The 18,337-nt window shown below is 39.2% G+C and overlaps 1 protein-coding gene across 4 annotated transcripts in view; it reads right to left on the bottom strand.

Moving 5' to 3' along the window:
• The window catches only part of SPOP (speckle type BTB/POZ protein), an 81,144-nt gene that overhangs the window by 21,497 nt on the left and 41,310 nt on the right, over nucleotides 1-18,337 (bottom strand). For 2 of the 4 annotated variants that reach the window (XM_059670680.1, XM_059670678.1), the window contains one exon: nucleotides 12,718-12,769. The exons of the other annotated variants lie outside the window; for them this stretch is intronic. The gene's annotated coding sequence lies outside the window, so the exon portion shown is untranslated. The remainder of the gene's footprint in view (nucleotides 1-12,717; nucleotides 12,770-18,337) is intronic. 4 annotated transcript variants of the gene reach the window in all.

Here is an 18,337-nt window from a genome sequence, read left to right as displayed (position 1 = left end):
TATACTTTAGTACAAACTAATGAAGAGTAGGTTTCTATTCCTCAACCCATTGCTAGCTGCTCTCTTAAAGGGCAACATTTACCCCTTTCTTAGATGTGTTACCTTCTCTGCAGCAGAGATCCCTCCCCACTTATACCCCATCACTATTCAATTTTCCAGATTCTTCTCCTTGCTCTTGCCCTCTCTGTTCTATGATCATTCTTCAATCTCTTTTGTTGGATGCTCTTCCTTCACTACTGCTCCCCATAATTTAATCCTCAGTCATTTTCTCAATCAACGTTCTCTTTCATGGCAATTTTATCCATCCCAACAGTGTCAAATTTCTGCCTTGATAAAAATATTTCCTAAATCTCTCTAACTTTAACTTCTCTCATAAGGCTCAGACCATTTCAAATAACTGCTACATATCTTAGCAGGGTGTCCCAGTAGTAAATCAAATTCAATTCAAAATTCTCCCCTCCAATGCCACTCAAAAAATTGGTGAATTAGGTTACAATTTTCTTAAGTATTATAAACAAAGCCAAACTGAAAAAATAAAGCTCCTTGCAATGCATGACCAAAAAAAATTCATTAATATATGAATTGGTATATAAATTGTTTCTATAAAATCATTAAGAAAAAGGCCAGCTACCTTACAAAAATATCATTCATTAAAAAAAGGAAGGAAGGAAGGAAGGAAGGAAGGAAGGAAGGAAGGAAGGAAGGAAGGAAGGAAGTTGCTCTAAAACATTTTACATCTATAAGACCTGCAGAAGGAAAGAAAAATCAACCAAACCGTGAAGGGGGATATGGGAACTCTCATACACTGTTGGTGGGAAAATATATTTGGATGGGAATCTGGCCATATCTTGTGAAGTTGAGTATATGTGTACACGAAGGCTCAGCAATTCTACTTTTAACTATAATACTGCACCAGAATAGTGGTTCTCAAATTTTAGTGAGTGTCAGAATCACCTACAAAACTGGTTACTGAGCCTCACCCTCAGAGTTTCTGATTCAGAGGTTTGGAATGAGCCTCTAAATTTGCATTTCTAACAAAGTTCCCACATGATCCTGATATGCTGGTCCTGGAACCACATTTTGAGAATCACTGCCCTAGAGAAACTGCACATGGGCACAAGAAGACATAGACAAGTGTGTTCAATGTAGCTTCGTTTATAACAATGAAAAAACTAGAAGCAAACTGAAAATCCATTCAAAGGAGAAGAGAAATAAATTGGGTTATCCATCCTATATAATAAAGAGGTAATATGCAAATTGACCCTCACACTATAACACATTACAAGATGGCAGTGCGCACAGTGGGGGCGATGGCCGCTCTGCACGGCTTCCGCCAGGGTTCCTGCGGCCCTGCAGGGGCACAGGGGTCCTGGCATCCACTTCGCGCATCTTCTGGTGGGGTTTCCGTGGTGCCACAAGTGTTCCATGGGGGCGGGGCCTGGCGACCACTCCACACAGCCCGGAGGCAGGGCATTGGGGCAGCACTCCAGGACTCGGGGCCAACCTACAGCAAACTGGCCACACGGGGCGGGACTCCGGGACTCGGGGAGGTGCCATGATCTTTTGAAACTATAGGTTATTCTATATGCTGTATTTTATACAGATTCAAATGCTCATTCTATCATAGCTTTATTATTTACTTAACATTGTTATTCCCTTTACTGTAATTCCTTCAACTGATTATTCTTTTCTATTAAATGTTTTTGGAAACTGCCTCAAAGCATTTGGAGAAATAGGTATAAATGAATTACAGAAAAAAAAAAATCACTCAACTCATACACAGTCAGTGACACTTATGTAATAACTAGAGGCCCAATGCACAAAAATTCGTGCAAAAGTAGGCTTCCTTCCCCCAGCTGTCGGCATCGGTTTCCCTCCGGCACCCGGGACCCGGGCTGCTTCCCTCCTCCGGCCACCTGCAGGCACCTGGGACCTGGGCTGGCTTCCCTCCAGCACTGGCTTTGTCAGGAAGGACATCCAGAATGACATCCAGAAGACATCTGGTCTAATTAGCATATTGCCCTTTTATTACTATAGATCATGGAGGGGGAGTTATTACCCTCACAGAGTAATACTATTGGTCTGACCAGAGTCCCCACTGGTTTTAAACACTATTCTATAGGCATTTACAACTAAAGCATCCCATATAATCAGAGATGGAGTTAACAATCTTAAACATGATGTACTATTTCACTTAAGCTAGCAAACTAAGCATTGCATTGGCATTTGAGCCTCCTTGGTTGGTGCAATTCCTGATTCCACAAAAACATCAAGAAAAGAGACCAAATGCTATACTGGATCACCTATGATCACAGTAGGCTTGCACTTGAGGGAAAACACATTGTCACAGAATTGTTTGTCTAGCAATGAGTAAATCACCATAAAGCAGTTTTACAAATCCCAGTTACATTACTGCCAGTAATGGTAGGCCATTCTGCTAGAGGCCAGAATGAAATTTCAAAATCTTAAAAGATGTAAAATTTACATGTTAGCTAAGAACATGAAATGTGGCTCTAGAGGTGTGCGGTGCAGGCTCAGCTCTATCCTGAACAATTATAACATACTAATTTGAGTTTATCTTGAAGTTTTAAAAATAGTTCCAATTTATCTAATAATTAACAACTTAAGAATTCTCTAGGTCTAAGAAAAGTTCAAATTTTAAAACCTGTTTATTTTAATGGCTTAATTGTTGCTATTGAACCATGGTCCATTATTACAACCAGAAAAAAAATACTTTAGTCTTGGCCATTTTTTTCCTTTTTTGCTTCTAACTCATTTTGTAGTCAAGTCTTTTATTGTTGTTGTGTGTTTTTTAATAATATCACCTTTCTTCCAATTTTTAAAAAATGTCCAACCTGGTAGCTAGAAGAACTGCAGAATCAGCCTTAAACTCTGAGGAGCTCTAACCACACAACCTGCTGAGAGGGAAATTGACTAGGATAGCATAAGTCTAATTAATTTCACTCATAGCAGGCACCATGGGCGAAGTGTTGATCAGCAAAGCAGCCTGGTGTTACATGAACTCTCTAGCACTTTACGCCAACTACTGCAGATACCCAGCAGAAAAACAATTTTAGAAAAGAGGAGGTCTATTTGAGGGTCATGGTTTGAGATCCTTTGTAGGAGACAACTAGCACCAAAATATATTGTTCCTGACTTCAAACAAGTTAGGACAAACTGTCAAGTTCTCAAATGAGAAATTTGTTCTCCAAAGCTTAGCAAAACTTCCCAGTGTATTGACAACTCTGAGGCTGAACATATCTGTTATATACCACCACTTATTTTTCTGTTCACTCTATTAAATCCTGACCTGTGAGGTTACACCTCTTCTGAGTAGACCAAGAAATATACTTAAAATACCTGTCAACTGTAATACTGCTCAAATTCCAATGAAGGTAATAATCAGATAGCAACTAATAACAATCCCTAACAGAATGTTTCCTAGCAGGTATTATGATGCAGATACTTTCATTGAACCTACCCAGTGCACTTCTTTTCTGCCTTCTTTTACACGTATGAACACTTCTGTTGCCTCTAGTAAACTTTAAGTTCCTTAAAAGGAACTTGCAACTATTCCTTATACCCCCTTCACCACCTAGCAGCCTGCCTGGAACAAGGCATTCAGCAAAAATACTTTGATGGCTGAAACATTTATCCAATTGCATTCAAGTCCATTAACTTTTCTGTTTGTTTCTTTCACATATCTCTAAAAGAGCGCTTTGCTGTGGTCAGGATGGCTGAGCGGTCTAAGCCCCGGCGTTCAGGCTGCAGTCTCTAAAAGAGCGCTTTGAACAGTGCGGAGTATATTAGATTTGCAATGTAATGAAAATCATTAATTTGTTCTTTTGAATGAGTTATAAACAAAACCAAAAACTCCTAGCCTGGCACTCTCAAGTTTCAGCCCTGGTAAAGTGAATTTTTCATCCAGTATTAAGTATATCTTCATTCTACATGGAGAAAAGGATTGGCTATCATTTCTTTCATTCTGAAGACAAAAATCAGTAATCTGAATTAAACTCTTACATAACCAGGATTCTTTCAGGATACAACAGGGGAAAGTGTTGCAACAGTTTAACCTTCAGTATACACAGAGCTAGGCTAGCACACTCTCTGATAAGTGTGAGACAATTTATACAGTTATTTTTATATTTCTTTTATTCTCTACAAGCATTTGTCCATCTTCAATCTAATCTAATCATTCAGATAATTTTTTTTAACAAACAACTAAAACAGGCATAATCCACACATGATGTCTATGCATTAGCCTTCTACCCAACGGCCTTTAAGTTACAGAAATAGATTGTGGATATATCAGATTGATCCATGTAATTGTTCAGTAGGCTGAAAATAGCCAAATATGGGCAATTTCATGTGGTTCAACATAATACACAAACATGCACAAGTTAGATGGCTGGGAACATAGCTTCTTGTCAAAGAATGGTTTGTTAGGGACTTTTTAAAAGCCTGTCACTTTTTTCTTCTTTTGGTTTAAAGGCTTGTACAGTTTCCAAGTAAGGAAAACCCCCAATGTCATAACTATTTTAAACCTGAGAGACGTTTGCATTTTCAAAACAGAAGAAGCCAAAAAGATTGTTGACAGTTAAGGGAAGGAGAGAGGAAGAAAGGGAGGGGGAGAGAGAGAAGAAACTAAACTACAGAAAGATTTGAGTATACTCATTTTTGCGAAACTGATGTGACTTCAAAAGAGGGTTTGTGTTTCTTCTCTTATAGTGTCTTCAATCATATATAGCCCAGGAAGTAATAATTTCTTTCTCATAACCCCAAGGACAGATTATTATAAGTCATACTGACTTTCTCTGTTGCAACATTTGAATGACTTTTGAATATTTATTATAGGTAAACTTTTTTTTAGTTCAATCTAGTATAACCAAATACTAAATGCACTTTAAAATTTAGAGATACTTCTTAAAATAAAACTAAGAGTCATCAAAGAGAGACCTCAATCAGCAAAGGAAAGATTTGGTTTCTCTTATGTCCCTTATCATGTTCTTTATAAAATCTATAAGTTAGCCCTGGCTGGTGTGCTCAGTGGTTAGAACATTGGCCCGTGCATGGAAGGGTCATGGGTTCAATTCCCAGTCAAGGGCATGTACTTGGATTGCAGGTTCAATCCCTGCCTTGGTCCAGGCACATTCAGGAGGCAACCAATCAATGTGTCTCTCTTACATTGATGTTTCTTTCTCTCTCCTCCTCCCCTTCCTCCTTCCCTCTTCTACTCTACCTAAAAATCAATGGAAAAAACATCCTAAAGTGAGGATTAACAACAACACAATTTATAAGTCAAAGAAAGCTGCTTTTTTTTAAAAAAAAAAATTGAGATATAAGCTGACATATAACACTGTTTGTTTTTGAAATCTTTAAGAGGTATTTAGTATTAAGTGAATCTAAAGATCAATGCGAAAAAAGTCAACAGCCTGAAAGAAAAATGGGCAAAGAACAGCCAATAGTTTACAGGAATGTTAATACCAATGGTTCTTAAATATGTGAAAATATGTTCAACTTGCACTCATAATAAGACAAATGCAAATTAAACTGCACATTGATTCACCCAGTGAGTTGGCAAAGATCAAAATGTCTGATAATACTTGTCCAGGATAAGAAGAACATTCCTGATTAGAGCATAAATTGTTACAATCTCCATCAAGAGAAATGTATATCAGAATGAATAAAAAATGCATATATTCTTTGATTCAGCAATTCCACTTCTAGAAATTTAACCTACTATATGATATGATAAATATAAAATTTTTCTCACTATAACACTATTTGTAATCACAAAATAATAGAAATAACCTAAAAATCTATGAACAGGGGATTAAATTATGATACAGACAGTGTAATAAGCATCTGTTTTTAATAAAAAGGAATGAGAGCCCTAGCTGGTTTGGCTCAGTGGATAGAGCATTGGCCCTGAGACTGAAGGGTTCAGGTTTGATTCCACTTAAGAGCATGTACCTTGGTTTCAAGCTTGATCCCCGGGCCTGGTTGGGGTGTGTGTAGGAGGCAACTCATTGATGTTTCTCTCTCTGTCTCTCCCCTTCCCTTCCACTCTCTCTAAAAACCAATGGAAAAATATCCTCAGGTAAGGATTAACAAAAAAATTTAAAAAATGTAAAAAGGAAAGAGAAAGCTCTTTCTATTTAAAGGGGCAAAGCTATTTGTTTTAACATATATTTTTAAAAGATATATATATGTAAAGCTAGAGACATTGGTTACTTTCAAGGAAAGAAACTGGGTACTTGGTTGGGAAGAATTTCCATTGTATTCCCTTTTGTACTTTCTGAATTTTTAACTATATTACCTTTTCAAATAATAAGTAAAAAATTTCAAAGGAATAAGCAGCATTTACAAATCATTTTTTTAAAGTTATGAGACAGCTTCTAAATCTGACGCTTATGAGAGATAAGACAGGAATTCTTCAGTGGCTTCCCCTGCTATCCTGTACCTTCTGTCATCACAGCCAAGGCCTCATTGCACCTCCCTGACCTCATCTAACACTTAGGCTTCTCAAGCACCATGCCAGCCACTCAGGCCATTAATTCTATTTGGTGAACACACCAGACTCTTTCCTCTACCTGAAAAGCTCTTTCTTCCCTCGGTTCTTTTCATAGCTGGCTCCCTCTTGTCTTTTAGGTATTCTATCAAATGTAATATCCTGAGAGGTCTTCTCTGACCATCTGATCTAAAGCCCACTTCTAGTCCATCCCTTTCTTCATATTACCCTATTTTATTTTCTTCTTTATTACCACCACCTGAAATTATTGTTTTAATTTTTTTTACTTGTCTATTGTCTTCCCCACTAGAAGTTAAGCTCAATGAGAGAAGAGCATCCCCCATGTGCCTAATGGTATAGTAGGCACTCAATAAATATTTGTTCCTGGCAAGTGTGGCTCAATGGTTGAGCATCAACCCATGCACTGAGAGGCCCCCGGTTTGATTCCCATTCAGGGCACATGCCTGGGTTGCAGGCTCTATCCCGGGTGGGGGTTATGCAGAAGGCAGCTGATCATCGCTTTCATCAATGTTTCTATCTCTCTCTCCGGTTCCCTTGCTCTCTCTCTAAAATCAATAGAAACATATTAAAAAGTAAATATCCTATCTAATAAAAGAGAAACATGGTAATTGGCGTACGACCGCTACCCTTTCCATTGGCTAATCAGTGAGATATGCAAATTAACTGCCAGCCAAGATGGCGGCTGGCAGCCAGGCAGCTTGAAACTAACATGAGGCTTGCTTGCTTCAGTGATGGAGGACTCCAACCTTCCCCGCCTGCCGCTGCAGGCCTCTGAGCTGCAACTCTAAGCAACTATGTAACAAATATAGAAACTAAACAAAACCCCAGAAACCTGCTTTAGTCCGCAGGGCTTCAGCCAGAAGGATCGCAACATTGTAACCAAAGGCCAGAAACCTACTTTCAGCAGCGGAGGCCTAAGAGCTGGAGCCAAGCCTCAAAACTAAAGCTGGCCCAGAATAAAAAAAGAAAAAAGAAAAAAAGGAGTGGTTGGGAGCTTCAGTCACCCCCAGCCTGAAAACAGCCCTCAGCCCCTCACCCAGACTGGCCAGGCACCCCACCCTGTGGGTGTGTGACCAGCTGCAAACAGCCATCATCCCCTCACCCAGGCTGGCCAGGCACCCCAGTGGGGACCCCCACCCTGAAGGATGTGTGACCAGCTGCAAACAGCCATCATCCCCTCACCCAGGCTGGCCAGGCACCCCAGTGGGGACCCCCACCCTGATCCAGGACACCCTTCAGGGCAAACCAGCCGGCACCCACCCATGCACCAGGCCTCTACCCTATATAGTAAAAGGGTAATATGCCTCCCAGCACCGGGATCAGTGGAGCCGCGAGGCCTCCGGCACCGGGATCAGTGTGACAGGGGGCAGTGCTCAAACCCCCTGATCGCCCTGCGGCTCTGTGTGTGACAGGGGGCGGGGCCACAACCTCCCTACCCACCCTGCTCTGTTCGTGACAGGGGAAGGCGCCCCAACCCCCTGATCAGCCCTGCTCTGTGCCTGATAGGAGGGAGCTCACCAACCCCCTGATCGCCCTGCGGCTCTGTGTGTGACAGGGTGCGGCGCCCCAACCCCCCCCACCCCCCCACAGGCCCTGCTCTGTGTGTGACGGGGTAGAGCCATAACCTCCCCATCGGCCCTGCCCTGAGTGTGAGTGTGGCGGCGCCCCAACCCCCTGATCGACCCTGCTCTGTGGGTGATAGAGGGCGGCGCCCCAACCCCCTGATGGGCCCTGCTCTGTGCGTGACAGAGGGCAGCGCCCCAACCCCCTGATTGGCCCTGCTCTGTGCGTGACAGGGGGTGGCGCCGCAACCTCCCCATCGACCCTGCCTTGAATATGACAGGGGATGGTGCCCCAACCCCCCAATCGGCCCTACCCTGAGCGTGACTGAGGGTGGCATCACAGCCTCCTGATCGCCCTGCTCTGTGCATGACAGGGGGCAGTGCCCCAACTCCCCAATCGGCCCTGCTCTGAGCCCGACCAGGGGCTGCACCTAGGGATTGGGCCTGCCCTCTGCCACCCGGGAGCAGGCCTAAGCCAGCAGGTCGTTATCTCCTGAGGGGTCCCAGACTGCGAGAGGGCACAGGCCGGGCTGAGGTACCCCCCCCCCCCGAGTGCACAAATTTTTGTGCACCGGGCCTCTAGTTTGTTAATAAAATTGTTGCTGAATAACTAGACTCTGTCTTGAAATCCTAGCTTTTCCTTAACAAGCTCTAGTTAAAATGTTAAAGTTTGGGAGTTGCTGAATGAATAACAGCATAGGAACCCAGGCATACTTTTAAAACAATAGAACATTAAACAAAGAAAATTATCAGTTGATCTCACACCAATTTTAAAGAAGTAATACATTCCCAAAACTACACTCTTCTTTGATTAAAAAAAAATCTAAGATTTTTATTTATTATGTAAATATATAAAAAATATATGTACACACACACACACACAAATACATACGTTAAAACATATCTAGATATGTAACTAAGTTTTTCCTATACCAGACTAAGATGTAGAACATACTTTCTGCCACCGCCAAATATTTATCTAATTAAGAGTTGAATTGCTCTTACAACCGTTGTATATAAGAAAAACTCAGAAACAAGCATAATATTATGTATGCATGTCAACACCTTTAAGATCTTCCCAGTTTACAGATATCTTTTAGACAAGCATAGAATCTAAAATGATTGTGAGGATTAGATACGCTTTTGTACCTGAAATGGTTATTTTTCCTTCTTCTCCTCAATCTAAGTGTTATAAGATAGAGTTTTATGGACTAGCCTGGCTAGTAAGGCTCATCCAGACAAAGTCAGAATGAACAAGAAGGTACATGAATTTCAACTCATAGAAAGTAGTGAGATTACCAACAAATGCTTCCACTGACTCCCAAGCCTCAGTTTGTGCTGGCTGTTTACAGTCGTACTGCCCTTTTCTAAGGTTATAAATAACTACAAAGTGTCCCTGTCCCCAAGGAGACCTTAGCAGCCAGCTCAAAGGTTAAAATATGGAATAATTTTCACTATGGATGCAACTTTTCCAGGTAGCAAAATAATCAAAGAGCAGAAAAACGTATTGCCAATTTAAGTTAAGGTCTGGGGAATCATTCCCTTCCACTGAAAACTATCCATTATGTGAGAGTTGTTGACATAGACATATTAGCCTAATTCTCTCCCCCCAAAATATGTCCAGGGGCAATGCAATGCATGCTCTGCTCCACATGGAGAGGCCTCTCCTGGAAAGAGACAGGCAGATGCCACTCAATAGTCTTGTAGAATTATGTCTCACCTTAAAAAGACTTTTTGAGTTTTGTGTTTGCTTTTAATTTAAATACAAATTACTATTGAGCTAAATACATCTACAAAACAACAATGGAAGAAAAATATCCTGTCTCCACTTGGATGAAGGACACAGCAGAATAAACCACGGCTACAATAACCACAAATTTCCCAAGACCTGGCTTAAAACCATCAGGTGCTGCTCTTAATTAGAACCCTGCTAGGAAAAAGAAAAACTCCTCCAACTGCTTTTTAAAAAAGGCAGATGAGGGTTCATCAGATTAAGCTTCTCCACACATTACTTTCAAAATCCATCATTTGGGAGATGTCTGAAATGGAACGACATGAATCCAAATCAGCAAACAAATCTGATTATAACGGGGCTATTTCACTTCAAAGTGGATCTCAGTTCCAAAGGAAAACACCTTTAGAAATGAAGTTGGGTAGGCAAAACTAAACAATCAGCAACTCCAATCTTTTCACAAATTATAACAACATGTTAATTCAAGGAATGGCCTGGGCGAAAATCTCTAAGGCCACAAAGAGCAAAGTTAGAAAAGATGAAGATTTTAACACATCCCACATGTTATCAAAGATTTCTCCTCTAGGTTGAGAAAATTTATTCTAAAACAAGAGCTGGAACAGAATTATTAAAATTAAAGAAGCGGTGGGAAGGGGGAAGGAGGGAGAGGAGGGGGAGAAGTGAGAGGGAGAAAGAAAACCTTATGGCTAAGAAGATTCTATTTATATATAATTATATTCCCAAAGTTTGTTTTGAGATTTGAAAGGGTTTTCATTCTTTCCCTTCCACTACAACTATGAGGAACCTTATAAAATCCAAATAGTAAACAGATGAAAAGCTTGGCCCTAATACAGTTCAAGTGTGTCCAATCTACAAGGACCTCAAAAACTAAAGAGTCATTTTATGAAACAAATAGGGAGAGGTTGCATAACCCACAGGGTCCTTTAGCCTTTATAGAAGCCAAATTCAACATGTGGTTCTCTTTGGCCATCTATACTTTAGCCAAGCCATTTAAAAATATTTCTTGCTAACACAATTTGGCTATAGAAAGGGCCCAAAGAATGCATATCAAAGAAGAAAGGCTAAGTTAGTCTTAAGGTATACAATTTGGAAAAAGTTCATTAACTTAGAAGCTGAAAAGGCTCACTACGCTCCAGAGGTTTGGTATATTTACTACATGGGCAATCAATTTCCTTCAGCATTAACTAATGTAATACTATCTAGTTTAAAAAAGACTTATTTTTAACGGAATTCAGTATTTTCTGGAGCTACCTCTTTATGAGAGATACCTAGACCTCCCCCTAACTGTAAGAGACTGAGGTATACATATGCTTTATCTTCTCCTTTAACTATGGCCTTAACTAAAGAAATCTGATGACTGTTTACATGAACCCATGCTCCTTGCATAGCAAATATTGGCAGAAAATAAATTCTCTCTTATTCTAAAGTTATGAAAATAAGTCCATTTCTATGTAAATGGTAAGGTTCTAACTAAACTAAATGGAACAAAGGATGGGCAGGAAGTTCTCAGCTTTAAATGTTCATTCCAAAATTCATGACACAAGGAAAAAGTGAAACCACACAGGCAGACAAAACAAGGGAAAGTTAGACAGAATGTCTGCTTTAACAGAATTTCCTGCCTCCCAATGATTTGTGTCAGAATTTAGATTAACAAGCAATAACACCTGTTTTACCCACTAAAACACTGTAAAAACATACTTAAGCATTTGAGGCAAGAATCGCATACCACAAAGTAAAAGTTTTAAGATGCTAGCTAGAATAATAGAATGATTTTTTTAAAGTTACCCACAAAGAGATGGGTTCTAAGGGTACATACAACAAAGGCAATCTGCTCAACATCAAACTCCTTTTATAGAGTAAAATGAAACCCATGAATTGCTTTAAGGTACCTCCTTTTCTAAACTGCAATTCTGGCCCTAACCGGTTTGGCTCCGCGGATAGAGTGTCGGCCTGGCCTGCGGACTGAAGGGTCCCAGGTTCAATTCTGGTCAAGGGCATGTACCTGGGTTGCGGGCACATCCCCAATAGGGGGCGTGCAAGAGGCAGCTGAATCGATGTTTCTCTCTCATGGATGTTTCTAACTCTGTATCCCTCTCCCTCTCCCTTCCTCTCTGTAAAAAATCAATAAAATATATTTTAAAAAAACCAAACTGCAATTCTAATTTCCCTGAAGATCTTTTCTAGAGAGAAACAATCTTACCCTAAGGTTTCAAAATCATGCATTATCAACTGTTGATTAAAATTTTAAATCCAAACATCTTTTCTCTTCTCCACCATCATTATATAGCCTAATCCTATCTGTATAAAATAGTCACCAGAAGAATAACTCTAGTTTACTCCAGGAATGAATATTTAGAATAAAACTTACTTTGAGGGCACTTATTAAAAGGGTTTCTTTCACAGTTTGTTATGCTCATGTTGTTGTTTTTTTAAATATCACCCTACCTGCTTACTTTCTTTTTTTTTTTATATATCTATATTTTATTGATTTTTTACAGAGAGGAAGGGAGAAGGATAGAGAGTTAGAAACATCGATGGGAGAGAAACATCGATCAGCTGCCTCTTGCACACCTCCCACTGGGGATGTGCCCGCAACCAAGGTACATGCCCTTGGCCGGAATCGAACCCGGGACCTTTCAGTCCGCAGGCCAACGCTCTAGCCACTGAGCCAAACCGGTTAGGGCACCCTACCTGCTTACTTTCTATGACTTCCAACTTTACATACCATTTGCACTGAAATGAAACAGTAGATTGATTGCACTCAAGATGTGCATTTTTAAAAGTCATGGTAAATATTTCTATGCATTTCATTCCACTTTTTTCTTCATCTTAAACTATATTTAAAATAAAACTATATGAAAACTCACCAAGTTAAGTCAGTAGTAGGAAGACCAATTTGTCTTGTCTAACAGGAAATCTCTGTTGGAAATAGAGATGATGAATCAGACTTAACTAGATTCTGAATCTCATACAAGTGCTTACTTTGGCTATTTTGCAATGGGGAAATCTTACAAAAGGAGGTGTACAGTTGCTAGGATTTACAAGTCAAATTACCATTCTTATATCTGTAGTCCTGAGTGCTCTATTTTTTTTTTTTAGTGATCTTTCAAAAAGATAATACTTAGAAATTAAAGTCAGGAAAATCCAAAGCTAATTATTCTAATTAACTGGCCTATGAATGTAGCAAAATGAAATAAGTGGCTTGCCCCACAGTAACATGAGAGGAGTGATCACTTTTGCCAGCTCCCTCACAAAATATTGAAAGAATTACTATGAAGTTTTTATGTAAAATACCCCTTTAAAAAAGTGTTCTGTGGGTCAATTACACCAAAACCAGATGCATTTAATAAACAAAGCCGTGTTTCCTATGGTTTTGATAAACAGTTGTAACATTAGGTTCCTGTTGAAGACTGGTGAGATAACTTGGCTAAACACCATCATTGCACTACCTAATAATCTATCATATCCTACAAAGTGACTCAAAATAGAAACAGGAATAAGAGTGGGTGCAAAGCTTCAGAAGCCTCATGCAGTCATAAAATTCTGGTGCTCTCTTCCTTTTAGCAGGAAAAGAAGTACTGCATATATTGGGGCTAATTCCTTAAAAACGGCATCTTTTCCTGAAAATGTAAACATTATCTTTAACTGTTACACTGGTACAAATGAATTTCTCTTATTTTGGTAAACCAAATCTGGTTACTATCAGTAATGGAATGAGCCCTCACCAAAAATTGTCTTAAACTACTGATGTTAAAATAGGACAATCATGATCAGAAGATTTAAGAGTAGCAAGAGTCAGGCTGAATTCATTTAATTAATATTTACTGAACACCAACTGTGTAAGGCATTATTTGAGATGTAGTGGTTTCAAAACACACACACATCCCCCAAAAAACACAGAAAAGGTTCCTGATCTTCTGAGGGTATAGACAGATAACATGCCTTTAAGACTTTGTAAGTAACTACTCCTTAGGCAGAAGTTATCACCGAACTTAAATAAAAATGTTCTGAATATCTATGTTTCTTAAAGTCAAAACCTTTAGTCCTTTGCATGTGCATTCTCTCTCTCTCTCTCTCTCTCTCTCTCTCTCTCTCTCTGTTTTTTAAGTTTAAGGTTTTGGTTTCTCAGTTAATTTGCTAGAATGAACAGTTTAGGCCCAAAGGATTAGCAAAATTTAAAGAGTCTGACAATACTGGTAAGGATTAGGAGGAACAGGGACACTCTTCACACTCCTGGTAGGACAAATTAGTACAACCACTTTGGAAAAACGGTTTGTTATCTAATAAAACTAAAGATCCAGCAATTTCACTCTCAAATATGGCCCAGAGAAACTCCTCTTGCACATTTCCATCAGCACACATGAAAAAAAAAAGTTCATAGTAGTAGTATTCATAATGGCCAAAAACATCATCAACCCTAGAATGGCTACATAAGTTGGAGTATGTTCAAATAATATGATGCTATATGGCAATGAAATTAAACTACAGTTCTACATAATGACATGGATTAAAGTTACAAACATACTATTTGGTCTGAAAGAAGACACAAAAGAACACTTACAGTATTATTCCATGTATATAAAGTTCAAAAGCAGACAAAATTAAGCTATATGGTTTGCAATGAAACCTAGATAGTAACATCACAAAGTAAGGATATCCTATATTATAAAGAGGTAATATGCAAATTGACTCTCATGCTGTAACACTGTCACAAGATGGCGGCACACACAGCAGGGGGGGGCAGCGGCGGTGGAGCTGGCAGGTCCGGCGGCCACTTTTCGCTGCTTCTGCCAGGGTTTCCACAGCCCCGTGGCCGCTGCATGTGGACCGGAGGCAGGGCACCAGGGTGGCACTCCAGGACTCCGGGCATCCCATGGCACGGGGGCGAGAGGGGTGGATATCCCGGGTCTCGCGCAATTTCGCCTAACAGGTCACTAGTAATTATCATAAATGTCAGACTAGTCATACCTCTGAGCAAAAGTATGGTTAATAAGCTAAGAGAGGCACACAGCGAGCTTCTTCAGGGTGTAGCAATGATATATTTCTAGGTCCTATTGCTGGTTATATAGGGACTTTTAAAAATAATTAATCTTTATACAGTTGTTTTGTTATTTCTCTATTATGTTTCATAATTAAAATTTTCAAAACATATGTTAAAACAATCCAAGAGTGTACATACAGTTGACCCTTGAACAACACGGTTTTGAATTGCATGGGTCCACTTATGAACAGAGTTTTTTCAAAAGTACTACAGTATTTTTTCCCTCTGTGATTTTAACATTTTTTCTCTTGCTTACTATAGTGTAATACAGTATATACACACATAACATGCAACATATGTATCCACTGACTATTATCGATAAGGCCTCCAGTCAACAGTAGCCTATTAGTTTAATTTGGGGGAGTCAAAGGTATACATGGATTTTCAACTGCATGGGGGAATTGGTGCCCCTAAACCCTGCATTGTTTAAGGGTCAACTATGTGTGTGTTTAAATTTTATTTACATATTTACTTATTAAATATATTTAATACTTATTATAAATAATACCTATTTATTTCTTCCAATGTCTAAGAGTAAATAAATGTCTTGCACAATACACCCTTGATTCCCCACCCCCCAAGACAATTTAGGATGAGAACTGGGTAACAGAGCAGGGCCACCCAGAAATGAATAACTACAAACAGGCTTTCTTACTATACTTGCTTTCTTTGAGTTTATATGTAATAACACCTAAGATCTGTATTTCAAGAAAATTTTCAATACAGACACAAACATTTAAATCTATGTATGTATGGCTACCTACCAGGAGCCATTACTGAATACCCAAAGTATTATAAGAAATAAACAAAAGCCTCTGAAAAAGCAAAGCCAGGATACAAGTATATTTTGGTTTTACCGTTTTAGTTTAATTGTGGCCTGAAACCTCCAATGACCTCCCATCTCACTCCGAGTAAGAGCCAAAATCCTGACAATGGCTTAAAGCCCCAGCACAGTCTGGACATCATTTCCTCTCCTGCCTCTCCTGCCTCATCTCCAATTACATTCTCCTGACCTCACTATGTTTCAGCCACACTGCCCTTCTTTGCTCTTGTTCCTCAAACAGAATAGGCTCGTTCCTGTCTCAGGGCTTTGTACTTGGCCTTTCTCTACGACTCTTCCCTGAGATATTCTCTTGGCACACACCCTCACCATTGTTGGGTCTTTCTGTAATTGTCACCATCTCTGTGAGGCCTACCCTGACACACTTAAAAATGTAATCCTTACCCCTATAGCCCCAATAGTACTCCTCCATTATTTCTTTCTATAGCACTTGAAGTCATCTACCTTATTGTAGTTGGAATGTAAGAAGGTAGACTCTTGTCTATTTTGCTGCTGCACCCGTCGGTGTCTGGCACATGGAAGACCAGAAATAAATACTTAATAAATGATTGAATTAATTTCCTTTTCTTTTGGATTTCTATCCAAAAAATAAGTTTCCTCTTTCTATATGTCAAAATTAATAATAGCCCTAGCTGGTCTTGCTCAGTGGATGGAGCATCGGCCTGTGAACTGAAAGGTCCCAGGTTCGCTTCTGGTCAAGGGCACATGCTCGGGTTGTGAGCTCGATCCCCAGCGGGGGACTTGCAGGAGGCAGCCGACCCATGATTCTCTCTCATCATGCATGTTTCTATCTCTCTACCTCTTCCTTCCTTTCTGAAATCAATAAAAATATATTTTTTAAAATAAAGAATAAAGTTTGTTTTACTAACAAGTTTCAGATTTGTGTTCTTATTAATATTAATGAGTCATAGGTAAGATTTATATAAAGTTGATATAAATGAAATTATATTTCCCCTAACAAATGTGCGGTGCCTGTTTTAATAGCAATGCTGAGAGAGCCCAAAGACACAAGGACTCCCCTGAATTGCTGGTGCAGGTACACAATGGCATAATCACTGTGGGAACTGCCTGACAAGATACAGCATGAAGACTGAGTGATTGCTTCTTTTACCTATACTTTTTGTTGTTTTCTGTTCTTTTTTTTTTAATCTTTAAATTCTTTATTAGTTAAGGTATTACAAATGTGTCCTCATCCCGCCCATTAGTCCCCATCCTCCATTCCCCCCACCCCCCGCCCCACTCATGCTCTCATCCCCCTGTTGTCCATGACCATTGGTTTGGCTTATATGCATGCATACAAGTCCTTTAATTGATCTCTTCCCCTTACCCCCACCCTCCCTACTTTCCCTCTGGGGATTAATAGTCTGATCGCTCTTTCTCTGTCTTTGGATCTGTCCCTGTTCATCAGTCTATGTTGTTCTCTATATTCCACACAAATGGGGGGGAAAAAAAAAAGCATGTTTGACTTTTATAGTCAGAAAAAAAGGTTTTTAAAAATTTTGCAAATAAAATATAATTTCAAGAAATTCTTTACATTATATTTTTACTAACACAGAAACAATAAAGGCTCTTGTTGTATATCTAGATGAAACAGCCCAAGAAGGAAATTATAGTTTGAAAAAAAATTATTTTTTACTTAGGACCTAAATTTTTATGAGTTTCCAGAGTAGAAGGGAAAACAAAACTCCATGGTGTTAGTATTCCATACAAGAATATAATTTTTTTCTACAGAAATATTTAACATAGGAACATTTCTACACAGCATAAAATGTGGGACTGATGTGATAAAGTGCAGGTAAGGGACTCCATTCAAACAGTGATTACAATGGCATAAGGAGGACAATTCACTAAAGAAAGTCTACAGGGTGACAAGTTAAATTCGGAGTAAGCCTAGATCCAAAGGTTACTTTCCAACCAGAATAACCTGTGACCTGAACCATCTCCTAAGATAACAAATCTCAGAAAAAATACACAGCCATCTCATGTTGTACAATTATATTTATTACTAAGATTTCCATTTTAAGTTTTATCAATTGTTTTTAAAAATATGTAGCACATAAATTCTTCTCAAATTCTTAAGATTGTTGATATATTCATGAGGTGAATCTACCATTAATATATATTCATATATGAGGTGGCTGCCCAAACTAGTTAAGGAATTCCTACTCAAATACTTGCAGCTGGCAGAGTGTATTATTAGAGAAGAGTAACAGTTTTCATTTGTAACACTTCAGCATTCCAACTGCTCAAAGCTCTGAATAGAATCCACCTTTAAGTGGGAGGGGAAATATGGAATATAAAAATTAAAAATATACTCAGCCTCACAATAATGAATAAAAGTATAGTGGATTAAAGACTCCAGAAAAAATTATAAATGAAAAACACTGGTCATTGAAACATATGGTCCCAGATTAAAATTTACCTGTAATAATTCTTATCTAAGGTGAAGGTTTATATTTTTAAAATGCTTAATTTGGCTAAGAACACTCCAAGAACTCTTCATAAATATCGACTATGTTTGTATCATGCTGAACTTATAAGGTGACAAAAGAATTGCATGAGCTTGCCCTAGCTGGTTTGGCTCAGTGGATAGAATGTCAGCCTG

Source organism: Myotis daubentonii, chromosome 16 (genome assembly GCF_963259705.1).
Source record: "Myotis daubentonii chromosome 16, mMyoDau2.1, whole genome shotgun sequence".
NCBI lineage: Eukaryota > Metazoa > Chordata > Mammalia > Chiroptera > Vespertilionidae > Myotis > Myotis daubentonii.
This window is presented reverse-complemented; position numbering and strand designations above follow the sequence as displayed.